The sequence below is a fragment of the Anomaloglossus baeobatrachus genome, chromosome 9 (genome assembly GCF_048569485.1).
Source record: "Anomaloglossus baeobatrachus isolate aAnoBae1 chromosome 9, aAnoBae1.hap1, whole genome shotgun sequence".
Classification (NCBI taxonomy): domain Eukaryota; kingdom Metazoa; phylum Chordata; class Amphibia; order Anura; family Aromobatidae; genus Anomaloglossus; species Anomaloglossus baeobatrachus.
Genome location: NC_134361.1, coordinates 165150325 through 165173586, shown reverse-complemented (window position 1 = coordinate 165173586; position 23262 = coordinate 165150325). Strand labels below are relative to the sequence as shown.

Here is a 23262-nt window from a genome sequence, read left to right as displayed (position 1 = left end):
AAAAAACAAAAGGAGGAAGTGTGAAAAGTGAATGGGCCAAATTGAGGTGCATATGAAGACGTATGCTTTCTTCCAATTCATTAAACCGGGCTAATATGAATCAGGTGAATTGAGTTCTGCTTTTGGAAACTGGGTTAAGAAGGGGTGCACCGGTCCTGGAGGTACTGCAATACCAGGTCAATGCGTGGAGTGGACAGAGCAAGCTCTTTTTCCATCTCCCTGTTCTAAAAATCCATTTAATATATGGTCCCCAGATAGGGGACGTATCAGATATTAAACTGATAAGAACAGATTTTTGATTTAATGAAGCTTTCCAAAGCACCGCAAAAAATGCATGACCGAAGTCACACCAAAAACAGTGCAAAGGCTAGGATTCGTGTGGACCCCTCCGTGAGGAGAGGGTCCCCAAAAATCAACCCCGTCCCTCCGAGCCAGAAGGCCACAGCAAGGGTCAGGGATCTTCGGTGCTCCCCCAAGCCGAAGCCTGGTTGAGCCTTGTCGTTGCTCCCAGCATCCACCCAGGCATCTTACCCAAGTGGAGTAGAGAGCTACTAGTTGTTGGTTTCGCAGCCGAAACTGCCCGGACCGTCAACCGGTGTTGGTTTCTCAGCCCAAGGCTAACCGGACCTCCAACCGGGTGTTGGTTTCTCAGCCGAAGCTGACCCGGACCTCCAACCGGGTGTTGGTTTCTCAGCCGAAGCTGACCCAGACCTCCAACCGGGTGTTGGTTTCTCAGCCGAAGCTGACCCGGACCTCCAACCGGGTGTTGGTTTCTCAGCCCAAAGCTGAACGGACCTCCGACCATGATTATAAAAATTTCCCTTCCTAGCCAGAAGGCCGGGATAGAGCAATATGCTCAGAAAGTATGAAAGGGCAAGGTACGGTGTGCTACAGAGCCCAAGGCTCGCCGGGGTCCCAAGCCAGCAAGCTCAGACACACTCCAGGGTCGTCAGTCCTGGGGCACATTGCACCATAGCCCCCACACTTACTCAGTCTAATAGCCTCGATCCTGGTAGGGCCATGTTTTCCTCTAGATGAATATACTATACATCAAGAGTACTAGCAAGCGCAACCTTCCAGTGTGCATTGCATCTGCCGAGCCTCACAGATACTACACTTGATCTTAGCCAAAAGGCCGAGAAGCGATAACCAGAATTGGTTTGGGCCTCGAGTGGCACCCTGGCCTATGCCGGACACATCTTAGGGAGAGAGAGCGAGAGGGAGACAAACCCACGCCTACAGAAGACATTTTGTCACCCAAGCCAACCCTTGAAAAGGCTGCTTTGCAGAGCAAAAACAAGAAGAATGGTGCGTTTTGCAGCCGCCGCCCCCCACTGCAATGAATCTGAATAACTCCTCCTTTAGGGCGCAAGCAACTCCCCTCCCCCTTGCAGTCTTTCCAATTCACGATACAAAAAGACGGACAGGACAGGTTGCCTGACTTTCCGTCACTGCCACCCTTTGCCATCCTTACCCGTAGAAAGCCCTTTCATCATCCCCAAACTCTAATCTTTTCCCTTTCCTTCCCAGCCCCCAAACCCTGCCCTCTGTACCCTTCTCACCACCCGCATCCCTTCTCCTGTCATCCCCCTACCACCCGGGAAAAAAAGAGCTTGCCCCCTCCTTACACTAGCCCACCCTCCCACCCAAAGAACAACTTCTGCTGCGCAGCTTGTTTTCTAGGCAGCAGCGCTATTGTGATGTCAGCGGGAGCATTGTGACAAGCCGCCAGTGTTCCGTCTCTTCATGTTGTGCACAGTTCAAACGGAAAATACATCAACAGGCAGACTACAGAAAAACTTACTATCAAAGGTTAGAGGGGGGCTTTCTCAGAGGGCTTTTTACAGTTTTTCTATTCCCAATTAGCCGTTTAAGTGTACTTATTGAAAGTAGTAATTCTTTCATAGGCCGCCCTTTCTTAGTATTTGACGTTCCTTATATTGCGGTATGAGGCTTTGCAGCAGGTTGCAAACATTCATCACCCATGACTGTCCCCAATTGAGCTCAGAAGCTCAATGTCTATCATGACCTCTCTTTTAGAATGTCCAAGAGCAAGCAAACTATTCCTCCAGGAGAGGGCGCCAACAGACTACTAAAGAGATCATCATTACTCAAAGAAAACCCCAAAAACCAATGCATGATAGGAATAAACAGGTAACTTTCTTTGGAGTGGAAGCGGAGAGATCGCACCAGATGCCAATTCTAGATCTTATCACACCTGTGGTCACTGCAGCAGCAGGTGAATCCACTTTGTCCAAAAGGGATCTATTCCATTCAATTGCAAATGATCTAGATAAGACAGAGAACTGCAGCACGGGACATAGCCGAGTTGGTCAGGTTGAGTGGTGATGAGTTTGCTATTTGGATGAATAAAGAAAGTCAAAAGTGTGAAAGATAAAAAACAAAAGGAGGAAGTGTGAAAAGTGAATGGGCCAAATTGAGGTGCATATGAAGACGTATGCTTTCTTCCAATTCATTAAACCGGGCTAATATGAATCAGGTGAATTGAGTTCTGCTTTTGGAAACTGGGTTAAGAAGGGGTGCACCGGTCCTGGAGGTACTGCAATACCAGGTCAATGCGTGGAGTGGACAGAGCAAGCTCTTTTTCCATCTCCCTGTTCTAAAAATCCATTTAATATATGGTCCCCAGATAGGGGACGTATCAGATATTAAACTGATAAGAATAGATTTTTTTTTTTTTTTTTTTTTTGAAGGATGAGTTTGAAAATAATAAAGTGACCGCCTCTCGTTGCCCAGGTAACTGTCCGTCACAAGAGGGCTATGACATCCTACGATGCACACTCCCCCAAGGCCAGCAGTTGTGCAATACCCTGGCACCTTTCAGCACCAACCAAGGTAGTACCCTCCCAAACTACACTTGATCTTAGCCAAAAGGCCGAGAAGCGATAACCAGAATTGGTTTGGGCCTCGAGTGGCACCCTGGCCTATGCCGGACACATCTTAGGGAGAGAGAGCGAGAGGGAGACAAACCCACGCCTACAGAAGACATTTTGTCACCCAAGCCAACCCTTGAAAAGGCTGCTTTGCAGAGCAAAAACAAGAAGAATGGTGCGTTTTGCAGCCGCCGCCCCCCACTGCAATGAATCTGAATAACTCCTCCTTTAGGGCGCAAGCAACTCCCCTCCCCCTTGCAGTCTTTCCAATTCACGATACAAAAAGACGGACAGGACAGGTTGCCTGACTTTCCGTCACTGCCACCCTTTGCCATCCTTACCCGTAGAAAGCCCTTTCATCATCCCCAAACCCTAATCTTTTCCCTTTCCTTCCCAGCCCCCAAACCCTGCCCTCTGTACCCTTCTCACCACCCGCATCCCTTCTCCTGTCATCCCCCTACCACCCGGGAAAAAAAGAGCTTGCCCCCTCCTTACACTAGCCCACCCTCCCACCCAAAGAACAACTTCTGCTGCGCAGCTTGTTTTCTAGGCAGCAGCGCTATTGTGATGTCAGCGGGGGCATTGTGACAAGCCGCCAGTGTTCCGTCTCTTCATGTTGTGCACAGTTCAAACGGAAAATACATCAACAGGCAGACTACAGAAAAACTTACTATCAAAGGTTAGAGGGGGGCTTTCTCAGAGGGCTTTTTACAGTTTTTCTATTCCCAATTAGCCGTTTAAGTGTACTTATTGAAAGTAGTAATTCTTTCATAGGCCGCCCTTTCTTAGTATTTGACGTTCCTTATATTGCGGTATGAGGCTTTGCAGCAGGTTGCAAACATTCATCACCCATGACTGTCCCCAATTGAGCTCAGAAGCTCAATGTCTATCATGACCTCTCTTTTAGAATGTCCAAGAGCAAGCAAACTATTCCTCCAGGAGAGGGCGCCAACAGACTACTAAAGAGATCATCATTACTCAAAGAAAACCCCAAAAACCAATGCATGATAGGAATAAACAGGTAACTTTCTTTGGAGTGGAAGCGGAGAGATCGCACCAGATGCCAATTCTAGATCTTATCACACCTGTGGTCACTGCAGCAGCAGGTGAATCCACTTTGTCCAAAAGGGATCTATTCCATTCAATTGCAAATGATCTAGATAAGACAGAGAACTGCAGCACGGGACATAGCCGAGTTGGTCAGGTTGAGTGGTGATGAGTTTGCTATTTGGATGAATAAAGAAAGTCAAAAGTGTGAAAGATAAAAAACAAAAGGAGGAAGTGTGAAAAGTGAATGGGCCAAATTGAGGTGCATATGAAGACGTATGCTTTCTTCCAATTCATTAAACCGGGCTAATATGAATCAGGTGAATTGAGTTCTGCTTTTGGAAACTGGGTTAAGAAGGGGTGCACCGGTCCTGGAGGTACTGCAATACCAGGTCAATGCGTGGAGTGGACAGAGCAAGCTCTTTTTCCATCTCCCTGTTCTAAAAATCCATTTAATATATGGTCCCCAGATAGGGGACGTATCAGATATTAAACTGATAAGAACAGATACTACACTTGATCTTAGCCAAAAGGCCGAGAAGCGATAACCAGAATTGGTTTGGGCCTCGAGTGGCACCCTGGCCTATGCCGGACACATCTTAGGGAGAGAGAGCGAGAGGGAGACAAACCCACGCCTACAGAAGACATTTTGTCACCCAAGCCAACCCTTGAAAAGGCTGCTTTGCAGAGCAAAAACAAGAAGAATGGTGCGTTTTGCAGCCGCCGCCCCCCACTGCAATGAATCTGAATAACTCCTCCTTTAGGGCGCAAGCAACTCCCCTCCCCCTTGCAGTCTTTCCAATTCACGATACAAAAAGACGGACAGGACAGGTTGCCTGACTTTCCGTCACTGCCACCCTTTGCCATCCTTACCCGTAGAAAGCCCTTTCATCATCCCCAAACCCTAATCTTTTCCCTTTCCTTCCCAGCCCCCAAACCCTGCCCTCTGTACCCTTCTCACCACCCGCATCCCTTCTCCTGTCATCCCCCTACCACCCGGGAAAAAAAGAGCTTGCCCCCTCCTTACACTAGCCCACCCTCCCACCCAAAGAACAACTTCTGCTGCGCAGCTTGTTTTCTAGGCAGCAGCGCTATTGTGATGTCAGCGGGGGCATTGTGACAAGCCGCCAGTGTTCCGTCTCTTCATGTTGTGCACAGTTCAAACGGAAAATACATCAACAGGCAGACTACAGAAAAACTTACTATCAAAGGTTAGAGGGGGGTTTTCTCAGAGGGCTTTTTACAGTTTTTCTATTCCCAATTAGCCGTTTAAGTGTACTTATTGAAAGTAGTAATTCTTTCATAGGCCGCCCTTTCTTAGTATTTGACGTTCCTTATATTGCGGTATGAGGCTTTGCAGCAGGTTGCAAACATTCATCACCCATGACTGTCCCCAATTGAGCTCAGAAGCTCAATGTCTATCATGACCTCTCATTTAGAATGTCCAAGAGCAAGCAAACTATTCCTCCAGGAGAGGGCGCCAACAGACTACTAAAGAGATCATCATTACTCAAAGAAAACCCCAAAAACAATGCATGATAGGAATAAACAGGTAACTTTCTTTGGAGTGGAAGCGGAGAGATCGCACCAGATGCCAATTCTAGATCTTATCACACCTGTGGTCACTGCAGCAGCAGGTGAATCCACTTTGTCCAAAAGGGATCTATTCCATTCAATTGCAAATGATCTAGATAAGACAGAGAACTGCAGCACGGGACATAGCCGAGTTGGTCAGGTTGAGTGGTGATGAGTTTGCTATTTGGATGAATAAAGAAAGTCAAAAGTGTGAAAGATAAAAAACAAAAGGAGGAAGTGTGAAAAGTGAATGGGCCAAATTGAGGTGCATATGAAGACGTATGCTTTCTTCCAATTCATTAAACCGGGCTAATATGAATCAGGTGAATTGAGTTCTGCTTTTGGAAACTGGGTTAAGAAGGGGTGCACCGGTCCTGGAGGTACTGCAATACCAGGTCAATGCGTGGAGTGGACAGAGCAAGCTCTTTTTCCATCTCCCTGTTCTAAAAATCCATTTAATATATGGTCCCCAGATAGGGGACGTATCAGATATTAAACTGATAAGAACAGATGAGATTTCATCCGCAAATTTCAGAAACGGTCATCGGCCACCACACAAAAGCGCAGTGCCGCAGGTGATCGCCTCCCGAGCCCAGGAACCACCAGCCAAAAGGGGACGTAAGCACCAAAAGGCGCAACAATCCCCAAGGACGGCGGTTGTGCAAGCCCGGGCCCCCTCCCAGCCAAGACCAAGGCAAACCCAATGAAGGGACTACACTTGATCTTAGCCAAAAGGCCGAGAAGCGATAACCAGAATTGGTTTGGGCCTCGAGTGGCACCCTGGCCTATGCCGGACACATCTTAGGGAGAGAGAGCGAGAGGGAGACAAACCCACGCCTACAGAAGACATTTTGTCACCCAAGCCAACCCTTGAAAAGGCTGCTTTGCAGAGCAAAAACAAGAAGAATGTTGCGTTTTGCAGCCGCCGCCCCCCACTGCAATGAATCTGAATAACTCCTCCTTTAGGGCGCAAGCAACTCCCCTCCCCCTTGCAGTCTTTCCAATTCACCATACAAAAAGACGGACAGGACAGGTTGCCTGACTTTCCGTCACTGCCACCCTTTGCCATCCTTACCCGTAGAAAGCCCTTTCATCATCCCCAAACCCTAATCTTTTCCCTTTCCTTCCCAGCCCCCAAACCCTGCCCTCTGTACCCTTCTCACCACCCGCATCCCTTCTCCTGTCATCCCCCTACCACCCGGGAAAAAAAGAGCTTGCCCCCTCCTTACACTAGCCCACCCTCCCACCCAAAGAACAACTTCTGCTGCGCAGCTTGTTTTCTAGGCAGCAGCGCTATTGTGATGTCAGCGGGGGCATTGTGACAAGCCGCCAGTGTTCCATCTCTTCATGTTGTGCACAGTTCAAACGGAAAATACATCAACAGGCAGACTACAGAAAAAACTTACTATCAAAGGTTAGAGGGGGGCTTTCTCAGAGGGCTTTTTACAGTTTTTCTATTCCCAATTAGCCGTTTAAGTGTACTTATTGAAAGTAGTAATTCTTTCATAGGCCGCCCTTTCTTAGTATTTGACGTTCCTTATATTGCGGTATGAGGCTTTGCAGCAGGTTGCAAACATTCATCACCCATGACTGTCCCCAATTGAGCTCAGAAGCTCAATGTCTATCATGACCTCTCTTTTAGAATGTCCAAGAGCAAGCAAACTATTCCTCCAGGAGAGGGCGCCAACAGACTACTAAAGAGATCATCATTACTCAAAGAAAACCCCCAAAACCAATGCATGATAGGAATAAACAGGTAACTTTCTTTGGAGTGGAAGCGGAGAGATCGCACCAGATGCCAATTCTAGATCTTATCACACCTGTGGTCACTGCAGCAGCAGGTGAATCCACTTTGTCCAAAAGGGATCTATTCCATTCAATTGCAAATGATCTAGATAAGACAGAGAACTGCAGCACGGGACATAGCCGAGTTGGTCAGGTTGAGTGGTGATGAGTTTGCTATTTGGATGAATAAAGAAAGTCAAAAGTGTGAAAGATAAAAAACAAAAGGAGGAAGTGTGAAAAGTGAATGGGCCAAATTGAGGTGCATATGAGGACGTATGCTTTCTTCCAATTCATTAAACCGGGCTAATATGAATCAGGTGAATTGAGTTCTGCTTTTGGAAACTGGGTTAAGAAGGGGTGCACCGGTCCTGGAGGTACTGCAATACCAGGTCAATGCGTGGAGTGGACAGAGCAAGCTCTTTTTCCATCTCCCTGTTCTAAAAATCCATTTAATATATGGTCCCCAGATAGGGGACGTATCAGATATTAAACTGATAAGAACAGATACTACACTTGATCTTAGCCAAAAGGCCGAGAAGCGATAACCAGAATTGGTTTGGGCCTCGAGTGGCACCCTGGCCTATGCCGGACACATCTTAGGGAGAGAGAGCGAGAGGGAGACAAACCCACGCCTACAGAAGACATTTTGTCACCCAAGCCAACCCTTGAAAAGGCTGCTTTGCAGAGCAAAAACAAGAAGAATGGTGCGTTTTGCAGCCGCCGCCCCCCACTGCAATGAATCTGAATAACTCCTCCTTTAGGGCGCAAGCAACTCCCCTCCCCCTTGCAGTCTTTCCAATTCACGATACAAAAAGACGGACAGGACAGGTTGCCTGACTTTCCGTCACTGCCACCCTTTGCCATCCTTACCCGTAGAAAGCCCTTTCATCATCCCCAAACCCTAATCTTTTCCCTTTCCTTCCCAGCCCCCAAACCCTGCCCTCTGTACCCTTCTCACCACCCGCATCCCTTCTCCTGTCATCCCCCTACCACCCGGGAAAAAAAGAGCTTGCCCCCTCCTTACACTAGCCCACCCTCCCACCCAAAGAACAACTTCTGCTGCGCAGCTTGTTTTCTAGGCAGCAGCGCTATTGTGATGTCAGCGGGGGCATTGTGACAAGCCGCCAGTGTTCCGTCTCTTCATGTTGTGCACAGTTCAAACGGAAAATACATCAACAGGCAGACTACAGAAAAACTTACTATCAAAGGTTAGAGGGGGGCTTTCTCAGAGGGCTTTTTACAGTTTTTCTATTCCCAATTAGCCGTTTAAGTGTACTTATTGAAAGTAGTAATTCTTTCATAGGCCGCCCTTTCTTAGTATTTGACGTTCCTTATATTGCGGTATGAGGCTTTGCAGCAGGTTGCAAACATTCATCACCCATGACTGTCTCCAATTGAGCTCAGAAGCTCAATGTCTATCATGACCTCTCTTTTAGAATGTCCAAGAGCAAGCAAACTATTCCTCCAGGAGAGGGCGCCAACAGACTACTAAAGAGATCATCATTACTCAAAGAAAACCCCAAAAACCAATGCATGATAGGAATAAACAGGTAACTTTCTTTGGAGTGGAAGCGGAGAGATCGCACCAGATGCCAATTCTAGATCTTATCACACCTGTGGTCACTGCAGCAGCAGGTGAATCCACTTTGTCCAAAAGGGATCTATTCCATTCAATTGCAAATGATCTAGATAAGACAGAGAACTGCAGCACGGGACATAGCCGAGTTGGTCAGGTTGAGTGGTGATGAGTTTGCTATTTGGATGAATAAAGAAAGTCAAAAGTGTGAAAGATAAAAAACAAAAGGAGGAAGTGTGAAAAGTGAATGGGCCAAATTGAGGTGCATATGAAGACGTATGCTTTCTTCCAATTCATTAAACCGGGCTAATATGAATCAGGTGAATTGAGTTCTGCTTTGGAAACTGGTTAAGAAGGGGTGCACCGGTCCTGGAGGTACTGCAATACCAGGTCAATGCGTGGAGTGGACAGAGCAAGCTCTTTTTCCATCTCCCTGTTCTAAAAATCCATTTAATATATGGTCCCCAGATAGGGGACGTATCAGATATTAAACTGATAAGAACAGATGAGATATCATCCGCAAATTTCAGAAAACGGTCATCGGCCACCACACAAAAGCGCAGTGCCCGCAGGTGATCGCCTCCCGAGCCAGGAACCACCAGCCATAAGGGGACGTAAGCACCAAAAGGCGCAACAATCCCCGAGGCCGGCGGCTGTGCAAGCCCGGGCCCCTCCCAGCCAAGACCAAGGCAAACCCAATGAAGGGGACTACACTTGATCTTAGCCAAAAGGCCGAGAAGCGATAACCAGAATTGGTTTGGGCCTCGAGTGGCACCCTGGCCTATGCCCGGACACATCTTAGGGAGAGAGAGCGAGAGGGAGACAAACCCACGCCTACAGAAGACATTTTGTCACCCAAGCCATCCCTTGAAAAGGCTGCTTTGCAGAGCAAAAACAAGAAGAATGGTGCGTTTTGCAGCCCGCCGCCCCCCACTGCAATGAATCTGAATAACTCCTCCTTTAGGGCGCAAGCAACTCCCCTACCCCTTGCAGTCTTTCCAATTCACGATACAAAAAGACGGACAGGACAGGTTGCCTGACTTTCCGTCACTGCCACCCTTTGCCATCCTTACCCGTAGAAAGCCCTTTCATCATCCCCAAACCCTAATCTTTTCCCTTTCCTTCCCAGCCCCCAAACCCTGCCCTCTGTACCCTTCTCACCACCCGCATCCCTTCTCCTGTCATCCCCCTACCACCCGGGAAAAAAAGAGCTTGCCCCCTCCTTACACTAGCCCACCCTCCCACCCAAAGAACAACTTCTGCTGCGCAGCTTGTTTTCTAGGCAGCAGCGCTATTGTGATGTCAGCGGGGGCATTGTGACAAGCCGCCAGTGTTCCGTCTCTTCATGTTGTGCACAGTTCAAACGGAAAATACATCAACAGGCAGACTACAGAAAAACTTACTATCAAAGGTTAGAGGGGGGCTTTCTCAGAGGGCTTTTTACAGTTTTTCTATTCCCAATTAGCCGTTTAAGTGTACTTATTGAAAGTAGTAATTCTTTCATAGGCCGCCCTTTCTTAGTATTTGACGTTCCTTATATTGCGGTATGAGGCTTTGCAGCAGGTTGCAAACATTCATCACCCATGACTGTCCCCAATTGAGCTCAGAAGCTCAATGTCTATCATGACCTCTCTTTTAGAATGTCCAAGAGCAAGCAAACTATTCCTCCAGGAGAGGGCGCCAACAGACTACCTAAAGAGATCATCATTACTCAAAGAAAACCCCAAAAACCAATGCATGATAGGAATAAACAGGTAACTTTCTTTGGAGTGGAAGCGGAGAGATCGCACCAGATGCCAATTCTAGATCTTATCACACCTGTGGTCACTGCAGCAGCAGGTGAATCCACTTTGTCCAAAAGGGATCTATTCATTCAATTGCAAATGATCTAGATAAGACAGAGAACTGCAGCACGGGGACATAGCCGAGTTGGTCAGGTTGAGTGGTGATGAGTTTGCTATTTGGATGAATAAAGAAAGTCAAAAGTGTGGAAGATAAAAAACAAAAGGAGGAAGTGTGAAAAGTGAATGGGCCAAATTGAGGTGCATATGAAGACGTATGCTTTCTTCCAATTCATTAAACCGGGCTAATATGAATCAGGTGAATTGAGTTCTGCTTTTGGAAACTGGGTTAAGAAGGGGTGCACCGGTCCTGGAGGTACTGCAATACCAGGTCAATGCGTGGAGTGGACAGAGCAAGCTCTTTTTCCATCTCCCTGTTCTAAAAATCCATTTAATATATGGTCCCCAGATAGGGGACGTATCAGATATTAAACTGATAAGAACAGATACTACACTTGATCTTAGCCAAAAGGCCGAGAAGCGATAACCAGAATTGGTTTGGGCCTCGAGTGGCACCCTGGCCTATGCCGGACACATCTTAGGGAGAGAGAGTGAGAGGGAGACAAACCCACGCCTACAGAAGACATTTTGTCACCCAAGCCAACCCTTGAAAAGGCTGCTTTGCAGAGCAAAAACAAGAAGAATGGTGCGTTTTGCAGCCGCCGCCCCCCACTGCAATGAATCTGAATAACTCCTCCTTTAGGGCGCAAGCAACTCCCCTCCCCCTTGCAGTCTTTCCAATTCACGATACAAAAAGACGGACAGGACAGGTTGCCTGACTTTCCGTCACTGCCACCCTTTGCCATCCTTACCCGTAGAAAGCCCTTTCATCATCCCCAAACCCTAATCTTTTCCCTTTCCTTCCCAGCCCCCAAACCCTGCCCTCTGTACCCTTCTCACCACCCGCATCCCTTCTCCTGTCATCCCCCTACCACCCGGGAAAAAAAGAGCTTGCCCCCTCCTTACACTAGCCCACCCTCCCACCCAAAGAACAACTTCTGCTGCGCAGCTTGTTTTCTAGGCAGCAGCGCTATTGTGATGTCAGCGGGGGCATTGTGACAAGCCGCCAGTGTTCCGTCTCTTCATGTTGTGCACAGTTCAAACGGAAAATACATCAACAGGCAGACTACAGAAAAACTTACTATCAAAGGTTAGAGGGGGGCTTTCTCAGAGGGCTTTTTACAGTTTTTCTATTCCCAATTAGCCGTTTAAGTGTACTTATTGAAAGTAGTAATTCTTTCATAGGCCGCCCTTTCTTAGTATTTGACGTTCCTTATATTGCGGTATGAGGCTTTGCAGCAGGTTGCAAACATTCATCACCCATGACTGTCCCCAATTGAGCTCAGAAGCTCAATGTCTATCATGACCTCTCTTTTAGAATGTCCAAGAGCAAGCAAACTATTCCTCCAGGAGAGGGCGCCAACAGACTACTAAAGAGATCATCATTACTCAAAGAAAACCCCAAAAACCAATGCATGATAGGAATAAACAGGTAACTTTCTTTGGAGTGGAAGCGGAGAGATCGCACCAGATGCCAATTCTAGATCTTATCACACCTGTGGTCACTGCAGCAGCAGGTGAATCCACTTTGTCCAAAAGGGATCTATTCCATTCAATTGCAAATGATCTAGATAAGACAGAGAACTGCAGCACGGGACATAGCCGAGTTGGTCAGGTTGAGTGGTGATGAGTTTGCTATTTGGATGAATAAAGAAAGTCAAAAGTGTGAAAGATAAAAAACAAAAGGAGGAAGTGTGAAAAGTGAATGGGCCAAATTGAGGTGCATATGAAGACGTATGCTTTCTTCCAATTCATTAAACCGGGCTAATATGAATCAGGTGAATTGAGTTCTGCTTTTGGAAACTGGGTTAAGAAGGGGTGCACCGGTCCTGGAGGTACTGCAATACCAGGTCAATGCGTGGAGTGGACAGAGCAAGCTCTTTTTCCATCTCCCTGTTCTAAAAATCCATTTAATATATGGTCCCCAGATAGGGGACGTATCAGATATTAAACTGATAAGAACAGATACTACACTTGATCTTAGCCAAAAGGCCGAGAAGCGATAACCAGAATTGGTTTGGGCCTCGAGTGGCACCCTGGCCTATGCCGGACACATCTTAGGGAGAGAGAGCGAGAGGGAGACAAACCCACGCCTACAGAAGACATTTTGTCACCCAAGCCAACCCTTGAAAAGGCTGCTTTGCAGAGCAAAAACAAGAAGAATGGTGCGTTTTGCAGCCGCCGCCCCCCACTGCAATGAATCTGAATAACTCCTCCTTTAGGGCGCAAGCAACTCCCCTCCCCCTTGCAGTCTTTCCAATTCACGATACAAAAAGACGGACAGGACAGGTTGCCTGACTTTCCGTCACTGCCACCCTTTGCCATCCTTACCCGTAGAAAGCCCTTTCATCATCCCCAAACCCTAATCTTTTCCCTTTCCTTCCCAGCCCCCAAACCCTGCCCTCTGTACCCTTCTCACCACCCGCATCCCTTCTCCTGTCATCCCCCTACCACCCGGGAAAAAAAGAGCTTGCCCCCTCCTTACACTAGCCCACCCTCCCACCCAAAGAACAACTTCTGCTGCGCAGCTTGTTTTCTAGGCAGCAGCGCTATTGTGATGTCAGCGGGGGCATTGTGACAAGCCGCCAGTGTTCCGTCTCTTCATGTTGTGCACAGTTCAAACGGAAAATACATCAACAGGCAGACTACAGAAAAACTTACTATCAAAGGTTAGAGGGGGGCTTTCTCAGAGGGCTTTTTACAGTTTTTCTATTCCCAATTAGCCGTTTAAGTGTACTTATTGAAAGTAGTAATTCTTTCATAGGCCGCCCTTTCTTAGTATTTGACGTTCCTTATATTGCGGTATGAGGCTTTGCAGCAGGTTGCAAACATTCATCACCCATGACTGTCCCCAATTGAGCTCAGAAGCTCAATGTCTATCATGACCTCTCTTTTAGAATGTCCAAGAGCAAGCAAACTATTCCTCCAGGAGAGGGCGCCAACAGACTACTAAAGAGATCATCATTACTCAAAGAAAACCCCAAAAACCAATGCATGATAGGAATAAACAGGTAACTTTCTTTGGAGTGGAAGCGGAGAGATCGCACCAGATGCCAATTCTAGATCTTATCACACCTGTGGTCACTGCAGCAGCAGGTGAATCCACTTTGTCCAAAAGGGATCTATTCCATTCAATTGCAAATGATCTAGATAAGACAGAGAACTGCAGCACGGGACATAGCCGAGTTGGTCAGGTTGAGTGGTGATGAGTTTGCTATTTGGATGAATAAAGAAAGTCAAAAGTGTGAAAGATAAAAAACAAAAGGAGGAAGTGTGAAAAGTGAATGGGCCAAATTGAGGTGCATATGAAGACGTATGCTTTCTTCCAATTCATTAAACCGGGCTAATATGAATCAGGTGAATTGAGTTCTGCTTTTGGAAACTGGGTTAAGAAGGGGTGCACCGGTCCTGGAGGTACTGCAATACCAGGTCAATGCGTGGAGTGGACAGAGCAAGCTCTTTTTCCATCTCCCTGTTCTAAAAATCCATTTAATATATGGTCCCCAGATAGGGGACGTATCAGATATTAAACTGATAAGAACAGATACTACACTTGATCTTAGCCAAAAGGCCGAGAAGCGATAACCAGAATTGGTTTGGGCCTCGAGTGGCACCCTGGCCTATGCCGGACACATCTTAGGGAGAGAGAGCGAGAGGGAGACAAACCCACGCCTACAGAAGACATTTTGTCACCCAAGCCAACCCTTGAAAAGGCTGCTTTGCAGAGCAAAAACAAGAAGAATGGTGCGTTTTGCAGCCGCCGCCCCCCACTGCAATGAATCTGAATAACTCCTCCTTTAGGGCGCAAGCAACTCCCCTCCCCCTTGCAGTCTTTCCAATTCACGATACAAAAAGACGGACAGGACAGGTTGCCTGACTTTCCGTCACTGCCACCCTTTGCCATCCTTACCCGTAGAAAGCCCTTTCATCATCCCCAAACCCTAATCTTTTCCCTTTCCTTCCCAGCCCCCAAACCCTGCCCTCTGTACCCTTCTCACCACCCGCATCCCTTCTCCTGTCATCCCCCTACCACCCGGGAAAAAAAGAGCTTGCCCCCTCCTTACACTAGCCCACCCTCCCACCCAAAGAACAACTTCTGCTGCGCAGCTTGTTTTCTAGGCAGCAGCGCTATTGTGATGTCAGCGGGGGCATTGTGACAAGCCGCCAGTGTTCCGTCTCTTCATGTTGTGCACAGTTCAAACGGAAAATACATCAACAGGCAGACTACAGAAAAACTTACTATCAAAGGTTAGAGGGGGGCTTTCTCAGAGGGCTTTTTACAGTTTTTCTATTCCCAATTAGCCGTTTAAGTGTACTTATTGAAAGTAGTAATTCTTTCATAGGCCGCCCTTTCTTAGTATTTGACGTTCCTTATATTGCGGTATGAGGCTTTGCAGCAGGTTGCAAACATTCATCACCCATGACTGTCCCCAATTGAGCTCAGAAGCTCAATGTCTATCATGACCTCTCTTTTAGAATGTCCAAGAGCAAGCAAACTATTCCTCCAGGAGAGGGCGCCAACAGACTACTAAAGAGATCATCATTACTCAAAGAAAACCCCAAAAACCAATGCATGATAGGAATAAACAGGTAACTTTCTTTGGAGTGGAAGCGGAGAGATCGCACCAGATGCCAATTCTAGATCTTATCACACCTGTGGTCACTGCAGCAGCAGGTGAATCCACTTTGTCCAAAAGGGATCTATTCCATTCAATTGCAAATGATCTAGATAAGACAGAGAACTGCAGCACGGGACATAGCCGAGTTGGTCAGGTTGAGTGGTGATGAGTTTGCTATTTGGATGAATAAAGAAAGTCAAAAGTGTGAAAGATAAAAAACAAAAGGAGGAAGTGTGAAAAGTGAATGGGCCAAATTGAGGTGCATATGAAGACGTATGCTTTCTTCCAATTCATTAAACCGGGCTAATATGAATCAGGTGAATTGAGTTCTGCTTTTGGAAACTGGGTTAAGAAGGGGTGCACCGGTCCTGGAGGTACTGCAATACCAGGTCAATGCGTGGAGTGGACAGAGCAAGCTCTTTTTCCATCTCCCTGTTCTAAAAATCCATTTAATATATGGTCCCCAGATAGGGGACGTATCAGATATTAAACTGATAAGAACAGATTTTTGATTTAATGAAGCTTTCCAAAGCACCGCAAAAAATGCATGACCGAAGTCACACCAAAAACAGTGCAAAGGCTAGGATTCGTGTGGACCCCTCCGTGAGGAGAGGGTCCCCAAAAATCAACCCCGTCCCTCCGAGCCAGAAGGCCACAGCAAGGGTCAGGGATCTTCGGTGCTCCCCCAAGCCGAAGCCTGGTTGAGCCTTGTCGTTGCTCCCAGCGTCCACCCAGGCATCTTACCCAAGTGGAGTAGAGAGCTACTAGTTGTTGGTTTCGCAGCCGAAACTGCCCGGACCGTCAACCGGTGTTGGTTTCTCAGCCCAAGGCTAACCGGACCTCCAACCGGGTGTTGGTTTCTCAGCCGAAGCTGACCCGGACCTCCAACCGGGTGTTGGTTTCTCAGCCGAAGCTGACCCGGACCTCCAACCGGGTGTTGGTTTCTCAGCCGAAGCTGACCCGGACCTCCAACCGGGTGTTGGTTTCTCAGCCCAAAGCTGAACGGACCTCCGACCATGATTATAAAAATTTCCCTTCCTAGCCAGAAGGCCGGGATAGAGCAATATGCTCAGAAAGTATGAAAGGGCAAGGTACGGTGTGCTACAGAGCCCAAGGCTTGCCGGGGTCCAAAGCCAGCAAGCTCAGACTCACTCCAGGGTCGTCAATCCTGGGGCACATTGCACCATAGCCCCCACACTTACTCAGTCTAATAGCCTCGATCCTGGTAGGGCCATGGTTTCCTCTAGATGGATATACTATCCTCCCAAAGTACTAACAAGCGCAACCTTCCAGTGTGCATTGCATCATTGTACTAAGGTGGCCGGAGCCTTAAACCACCTTTTCGAACGATACTACACTTGATCTTAGCCAAAAGGCCGAGAAGCGATAACCAGAATTGGTTTGGGCCTCGAGTGGCACCCTGGCCTATGCCGGACACATCTTAGGGAGAGAGAGCGAGAGGGAGACAAACCCACGCCTACAGAAGACATTTTGTCACCCAAGCCAACCCTTGAAAAGGCTGCTTTGCAGAGCAAAAACAAGAAGAATGGTGCGTTTTGCAGCCGCCGCCCCCCACTGCAATGAATCTGAATAACTCCTCCTTTAGGGCGCAAGCAACTCCCCTCCCCCTTGCAGTCTTTCCAATTCACGATACAAAAAGACGGACAGGACAGGTTGCCTGACTTTCCGTCACTGCCACCCTTTGCCATCCTTACCCGTAGAAAGCCCTTTCATCATCCCCAAACCCTAATCTTTTCCCTTTCCTTCCCAGCCCCCAAACCCTGCCCTCTGTACCCTTCTCACCACCCGCATCCCTTCTCCTGTCATCCCCCTACCACCCGGGAAAAAAAGAGCTTGCCCCCTCCTTACACTAGCCCACCCTCCCACCCAAAGAACAACTTCTGCTGCGCAGCTTGTTTTCTAGGCAGCAGCGCTATTGTGATGTCAGCGGGGGCATTGTGACAAGCCGCCAGTGTTCCGTCTCTTCATGTTGTGCACAGTTCAAACGGAAAATACATCAACAGGCAGACTACAGAAAAACTTACTATCAAAGGTTAGAGGGGGGCTTTCTCAGAGGGCTTTTTACAGTTTTTCTATTCCCAATTAGCCGTTTAAGTGTACTTATTGAAAGTAGTAATTCTTTCATAGGCCGCCCTTTCTTAGTATTTGACGTTCCTTATATTGCGGTATGAGGCTTTGCAGCAGGTTGCAAACATTCATCACCCATGACTGTCCCCAATTGAGCTCAGAAGCTCAATGTCTATCATGACCTCTCTTTTAGAATGTCCAAGAGCAAGCAAACTATTCCTCCAGGAGAGGGCGCCAACAGACTACTAAAGAGATCATCATTACTCAAAGAAAACCCCAAAAACCAATGCATGATAGGAATAAACAGGTAACTTTCTTTGGAGTGGAAGCGGAGAGATCGCACCAGATGCCAATTCTAGATCTTATCACACCTGTGGTCACTGCAGCAGCAGGTGAATCCACTTTGTCCAAAAGGGATCTATTCCATTCAATTGCAAATGATCTAGATAAGACAGAGAACTGCAGCACGGGACATAGCCGAGTTGGTCAGGTTGAGTGGTGATGAGTTTGCTATTTGGATGAATAAAGAAAGTCAAAAGTGTGAAAGATAAAAAACAAAAGGAGGAAGTGTGAAAAGTGAATGGGCCAAATTGAGGTGCATATGAAGACGTATGCTTTCTTCCAATTCATTAAACCGGGCTAATATGAATCAGGTGAATTGAGTTCTGCTTTTGGAAACTGGGTTAAGAAGGGGTGCACCGGTCCTGGAGGTACTGCAATACCAGGTCAATGCGTGGAGTGGACAGAGCAAGCTCTTTTTCCATCTCCCTGTTCTAAAAATCCATTTAATATATGGTCCCCAGATAGGGGACGTATCAGATATTAAACTGATAAGAACAGATTTTTGATTTAATGAAGCTTTCCAAAGCACCGCAAAAAATGCATGACCGAAGTCACACCAAAAACAGTGCAAAGGCTAGGATTCGTGTGGACCCCTCCGTGAGGAGAGGGTCCCCAAAAATCAACCCCGTCCCTCCGAGCCAGAAGGCCACAGCAAGGGTCAGGGATCTTCGGTGCTCCCCCAAGCCGAAGCCTGGTTGAGCCTTGTCGTTGCTCCCAGCGTCCACCCAGGCATCTTACCCAAGTGGAGTAGAGAGCTACTAGTTGTTGGTTTCGCAGCCGAAACTGCCCGGACCGTCAACCGGTGTTGGTTTCTCAGCCCAAGGCTAACCGGACCTCCAACCGGGTGTTGGTTTCTCAGCCGAAGCTGACCCGGACCTCCAACCGGGTGTTGGTTTCTCAGCCGAAGCTGACCCGGACCTCCAACCGGGTGTTGGTTTCTCAGCCGAAGCTGACCCGGACCTCCAACCGGGTGTTGGTTTCTCAGCCCAAAGCTGAACGGACCTCCGACCATGATTATAAAAATTTCCCTTCCTAGCCAGAAGGCCGGGATAGAGCAATATGCTCAGAAAGTATGAAAGGGCAAGGTACGGTGTGCTACAGAGCCCAAGGCTTGCCGGGGTCCAAAGCCAGCAAGCTCAGACTCACTCCAGGGTCGTCAATCCTGGGGCACATTGCACCATAGCCCCCACACTTACTCAGTCTAATAGCCTCGATCCTGGTAGGGCCATGGTTTCCTCTAGATGGATATACTATCCTCCCAAAGTACTAACAAGCGCAACCTTCCAGTGTGCATTGCATCATTGTACTAAGGTGGCCGGAGCCTTAAACCACCTTTTCGAACGATACTACACTTGATCTTAGCCAAAAGGCCGAGAAGCGATAACCAGAATTGGTTTGGGCCTCGAGTGGCACCCTGGCCTATGCCGGACACATCTTAGGGAGAGAGAGCGAGAGGGAGACAAACCCACGCCTACAGAAGACATTTTGTCACCCAAACCAACCCTTGAAAAGGCTGCTTTGCAGAGCAAAAACAAGAAGAATGGTGCGTTTTGCAGCCGCCGCCCCCCACTGCAATGAATCTGAATAACTCCTCCTTTAGGGCGCAAGCAACTCCCCTCCCCCTTGCAGTCTTTCCAATTCACGATACAAAAAGACGGACAGGACAGGTTGCCTGACTTTCCGTCACTGCCACCCTTTGCCATCCTTACCCGTAGAAAGCCCTTTCATCATCCCCAAACCCTAATCTTTTCCCTTTCCTTCCCAGCCCCCAAACCCTGCCCTCTGTACCCTTCTCACCACCCGCATCCCTTCTCCTGTCATCCCCCTACCACCCGGGAAAAAAAGAGCTTGCCCCCTCCTTACACTAGCCCACCCTCCCACCCAAAGAACAACTTCTGCTGCGCAGCTTGTTTTCTAGGCAGCAGCGCTATTGTGATGTCAGCGGGGGCATTGTGACAAGCCGCCAGTGTTCCGTCTCTTCATGTTGTGCACAGTTCAAACGGAAAATACATCAACAGGCAGACTACAGAAAAACTTACTATCAAAGGTTAGAGGGGGGCTTTCTCAGAGGGCTTTTTACAGTTTTTCTATTCCCAATTAGCCGTTTAAGTGTACTTATTGAAAGTAGTAATTCTTTCATAGGCCGCCCTTTCTTAGTATTTGACGTTCCTTATATTGCGGTATGAGGCTTTGCAGCAGGTTGCAAACATTCATCACCCATGACTGTCCCCAATTGAGCTCAGAAGCTCAATGTCTATCATGACCTCTCTTTTAGAATGTCCAAGAGCAAGCAAACTATTCCTCCAGGAGAGGGCGCCAACAGACTACTAAAGAGATCATCATTACTCAAAGAAAACCCCAAAAACCAATGCATGATAGGAATAAACAGGTAACTTTCTTTGGAGTGGAAGCGGAGAGATCGCACCAGATGCCAATTCTAGATCTTATCACACCTGTGGTCACTGCAGCAGCAGGTGAATCCACTTTGTCCAAAAGGGATCTATTCCATTCAATTGCAAATGATCTAGATAAGACAGAGAACTGCAGCACGGGACATAGCCGAGTTGGTCAGGTTGAGTGGTGATGAGTTTGCTATTTGGATGAATAAAGAAAGTCAAAAGTGTGAAAGATAAAAAACAAAAGGAGGAAGTGTGAAAAGTGAATGGGCCAAATTGAGGTGCATATGAAGACGTATGCTTTCTTCCAATTCATTAAACCGGGCTAATATGAATCAGGTGAATTGAGTTCTGCTTTTGGAAACTGGGTTAAGAAGGGGTGCACCGGTCCTGGAGGTACTGCAATACCAGGTCAATGCGTGGAGTGGACAGAGCAAGCTCTTTTTCCATCTCCCTGTTCTAAAAATCCATTTAATATATGGTCCCCAGATAGGGGACGTATCAGATATTAAACTGATAAGAACAGATACTACACTTGATCTTAGCCAAAAGGCCGAGAAGCGATAACCAGAATTGGTTTGGGCCTCGAGTGGCACCCTGGCCTATGCCGGACACATCTTAGGGAGAGAGAGCGAGAGGGAGACAAACCCACGCCTACAGAAGACATTTTGTCACCCAAGCCAACCCTTGAAAAGGCTGCTTTGCAGAGCAAAAACAAGAAGAATGGTGCGTTTTGCAGCCGCCGCCCCCCACTGCAATGAATCTGAATAACTCCTCCTTTAGGGCGCAAGCAACTCCCCTCCCCCTTGCAGTCTTTCCAATTCACGATACAAAAAGACGGACAGGACAGGTTGCCTGACTTTCCGTCACTGCCACCCTTTGCCATCCTTACCCGTAGAAAGCCCTTTCATCATCCCCAAACCCTAATCTTTTCCCTTTCCTTCCCAGCCCCCAAACCCTGCCCTCTGTACCCTTCTCACCACCCGCATCCCTTCTCCTGTCATCCCCCTACCACCCGGGAAAAAAAGAGCTTGCCCCCTCCTTACACTAGCCCACCCTCCCACCCAAAGAACAACTTCTGCTGCGCAGCTTGTTTTCTAGGCAGCAGCGCTATTGTGATGTCAGCGGGGGCATTGTGACAAGCCGCCAGTGTTCCGTCTCTTCATGTTGTGCACAGTTCAAACGGAAAATACATCAACAGGCAGACTACAGAAAAACTTACTATCAAAGGTTAGAGGGGGGCTTTCTCAGAGGGCTTTTTACAGTTTTTCTATTCCCAATTAGCCGTTTAAGTGTACTTATTGAAAGTAGTAATTCTTTCATAGGCCGCCCTTTCTTAGTATTTGACGTTCCTTATATTGCGGTATGAGGCTTTGCAGCAGGTTGCAAACATTCATCACCCATGACTGTCCCCAATTGAGCTCAGAAGCTCAATGTCTATCATGACCTCTCTTTTAGAATGTCCAAGAGCAAGCAAACTATTCCTCCAGGAGAGGGCGCCAACAGACTACTAAAGAGATCATCATTACTCAAAGAAAACCCCAAAAACCAATGCATGATAGGAATAAACAGGTAACTTTCTTTGGAGTGGAAGCGGAGAGATCGCACCAGATGCCAATTCTAGATCTTATCACACCTGTGGTCACTGCAGCAGCAGGTGAATCCACTTTGTCCAAAAGGGATCTATTCCATTCAATTGCAAATGATCTAGATAAGACAGAGAACTGCAGCACGGGACATAGCCGAGTTGGTCAGGTTGAGTGGTGATGAGTTTGCTATTTGGATGAATAAAGAAAGTCAAAAGTGTGAAAGATAAAAAACAAAAGGAGGAAGTGTGAAAAGTGAATGGGCCAAATTGAGGTGCATATGAAGACGTATGCTTTCTTCCAATTCATTAAACCGGGCTAATATGAATCAGGTGAATTGAGTTCTGCTTTTGGAAACTGGGTTAAGAAGGGGTGCACCGGTCCTGGAGGTACTGCAATACCAGGTCAATGCGTGGAGTGGACAGAGCAAGCTCTTTTTCCATCTCCCTGTTCTAAAAATCCATTTAATATATGGTCCCCAGATAGGGGACGTATCAGATATTAAACTGATAAGAACAGATACTACACTTGATCTTAGCCAAAAGGCCGAGAAGCGATAACCAGAATTGGTTTGGGCCTCGAGTGGCACCCTGGCCTATGCCGGACACATCTTAGGGAGAGAGAGCGAGAGGGAGACAAACCCACGCCTACAGAAGACATTTTGTCACCCAAGCCAACCCTTGAAAAGGCTGCTTTGCAGAGCAAAAACAAGAAGAATGGTGCGTTTTGCAGCCGCCGCCCCCCACTGCAATGAATCTGAATAACTCCTCCTTTAGGGCGCAAGCAACTCCCCTCCCCCTTGCAGTCTTTCCAATTCACGATACAAAAAGACGGACAGGACAGGTTGCCTGACTTTCCGTCACTGCCACCCTTTGCCATCCTTACCCGTAGAAAGCCCTTTCATCATCCCCAAACCCTAATCTTTTCCCTTTCCTTCCCAGCCCCCAAACCCTGCCCTCTGTACCCTTCTCACCACCCGCATCCCTTCTCCTGTCATCCCCCTACCACCCGGGAAAAAAAGAGCTTGCCCCCTCCTTACACTATCCCACCCTCCCACCCAAAGAACAACTTCTGCTGCGCAGCTTGTTTTCTAGGCAGCAGCGCTATTGTGATGTCAGCGGGGGCATTGTGACAAGCCGCCAGTGTTCCGTCTCTTCATGTTGTGCACAGTTCAAACGGAAAATACATCAACAGGCAGACTACAGAAAAACTTACTATCAAAGGTTAGAGGGGGGCTTTCTCAGAGGGCTTTTTACAGTTTTTCTATTCCCAATTAGCCGTTTAAGTGTACTTATTGAAAGTAGTAATTCTTTCATAGGCCGCCCTTTCTTAGTATTTGACGTTCCTTATATTGCGGTATGAGGCTTTGCAGCAGGTTGCAAACATTCATCACCCATGACTGTCCCCAATTGAGCTCAGAAGCTCAATGTCTATCATGACCTCTCTTTTAGAA

The 23262-nt window shown here is 47.6% G+C and overlaps 13 non-coding genes and 3 pseudogenes across 13 annotated transcripts; all 16 read right to left on the bottom strand.

Annotated features, from left to right (window-relative positions):
- Positions 1-139: 139 nt before the first annotated feature.
- On the bottom strand, positions 140-332 carry LOC142253117 (U2 spliceosomal RNA). Its single transcript, XR_012726437.1, has one exon. It is a non-coding gene; the product is annotated as a U2 spliceosomal RNA (small nuclear RNA).
- A 688-nt stretch (positions 333-1020) lies between these two features.
- Positions 1021-1147, bottom strand: LOC142253638 (U2 spliceosomal RNA; annotated as a pseudogene).
- A 1388-nt stretch (positions 1148-2535) lies between these two features.
- LOC142253537 (U2 spliceosomal RNA) lies at positions 2536-2732 on the bottom strand. The gene has a single exon (XR_012726788.1). It is a non-coding gene; the product is annotated as a U2 spliceosomal RNA (small nuclear RNA).
- A 1564-nt stretch (positions 2733-4296) lies between these two features.
- Positions 4297-4487, bottom strand: LOC142252722 (U2 spliceosomal RNA). The gene has a single exon (XR_012726089.1). It is a non-coding gene; the product is annotated as a U2 spliceosomal RNA (small nuclear RNA).
- Positions 4488-5874: 1387 nt separating this feature from the next.
- Positions 5875-6058, bottom strand: LOC142253308 (U2 spliceosomal RNA). Its single transcript, XR_012726609.1, has one exon. It is a non-coding gene; the product is annotated as a U2 spliceosomal RNA (small nuclear RNA).
- A 1595-nt stretch (positions 6059-7653) lies between these two features.
- LOC142252721 (U2 spliceosomal RNA) lies at positions 7654-7844 on the bottom strand. Its single transcript, XR_012726088.1, has one exon. It is a non-coding gene; the product is annotated as a U2 spliceosomal RNA (small nuclear RNA).
- A 1386-nt stretch (positions 7845-9230) lies between these two features.
- LOC142253391 (U2 spliceosomal RNA) lies at positions 9231-9415 on the bottom strand. The gene has a single exon (XR_012726683.1). It is a non-coding gene; the product is annotated as a U2 spliceosomal RNA (small nuclear RNA).
- Positions 9416-11012: 1597 nt separating this feature from the next.
- Positions 11013-11203, bottom strand: LOC142252720 (U2 spliceosomal RNA). The gene has a single exon (XR_012726087.1). It is a non-coding gene; the product is annotated as a U2 spliceosomal RNA (small nuclear RNA).
- A 1388-nt stretch (positions 11204-12591) lies between these two features.
- On the bottom strand, positions 12592-12782 carry LOC142252719 (U2 spliceosomal RNA). The gene has a single exon (XR_012726086.1). It is a non-coding gene; the product is annotated as a U2 spliceosomal RNA (small nuclear RNA).
- Positions 12783-14170: 1388 nt separating this feature from the next.
- Positions 14171-14361, bottom strand: LOC142252717 (U2 spliceosomal RNA). Its single transcript, XR_012726084.1, has one exon. It is a non-coding gene; the product is annotated as a U2 spliceosomal RNA (small nuclear RNA).
- A 1388-nt stretch (positions 14362-15749) lies between these two features.
- Positions 15750-15942, bottom strand: LOC142253115 (U2 spliceosomal RNA). Its single transcript, XR_012726435.1, has one exon. It is a non-coding gene; the product is annotated as a U2 spliceosomal RNA (small nuclear RNA).
- Positions 15943-16643: 701 nt separating this feature from the next.
- On the bottom strand, positions 16644-16785 carry LOC142253732 (U2 spliceosomal RNA; annotated as a pseudogene).
- A 1388-nt stretch (positions 16786-18173) lies between these two features.
- On the bottom strand, positions 18174-18366 carry LOC142253114 (U2 spliceosomal RNA). Its single transcript, XR_012726434.1, has one exon. It is a non-coding gene; the product is annotated as a U2 spliceosomal RNA (small nuclear RNA).
- A 701-nt stretch (positions 18367-19067) lies between these two features.
- On the bottom strand, positions 19068-19209 carry LOC142253731 (U2 spliceosomal RNA; annotated as a pseudogene).
- Positions 19210-20597: 1388 nt separating this feature from the next.
- Positions 20598-20788, bottom strand: LOC142252714 (U2 spliceosomal RNA). Its single transcript, XR_012726083.1, has one exon. It is a non-coding gene; the product is annotated as a U2 spliceosomal RNA (small nuclear RNA).
- A 1388-nt stretch (positions 20789-22176) lies between these two features.
- Positions 22177-22367, bottom strand: LOC142252713 (U2 spliceosomal RNA). Its single transcript, XR_012726082.1, has one exon. It is a non-coding gene; the product is annotated as a U2 spliceosomal RNA (small nuclear RNA).
- Between the last annotated feature and the right edge of the window lie 895 nt (positions 22368-23262).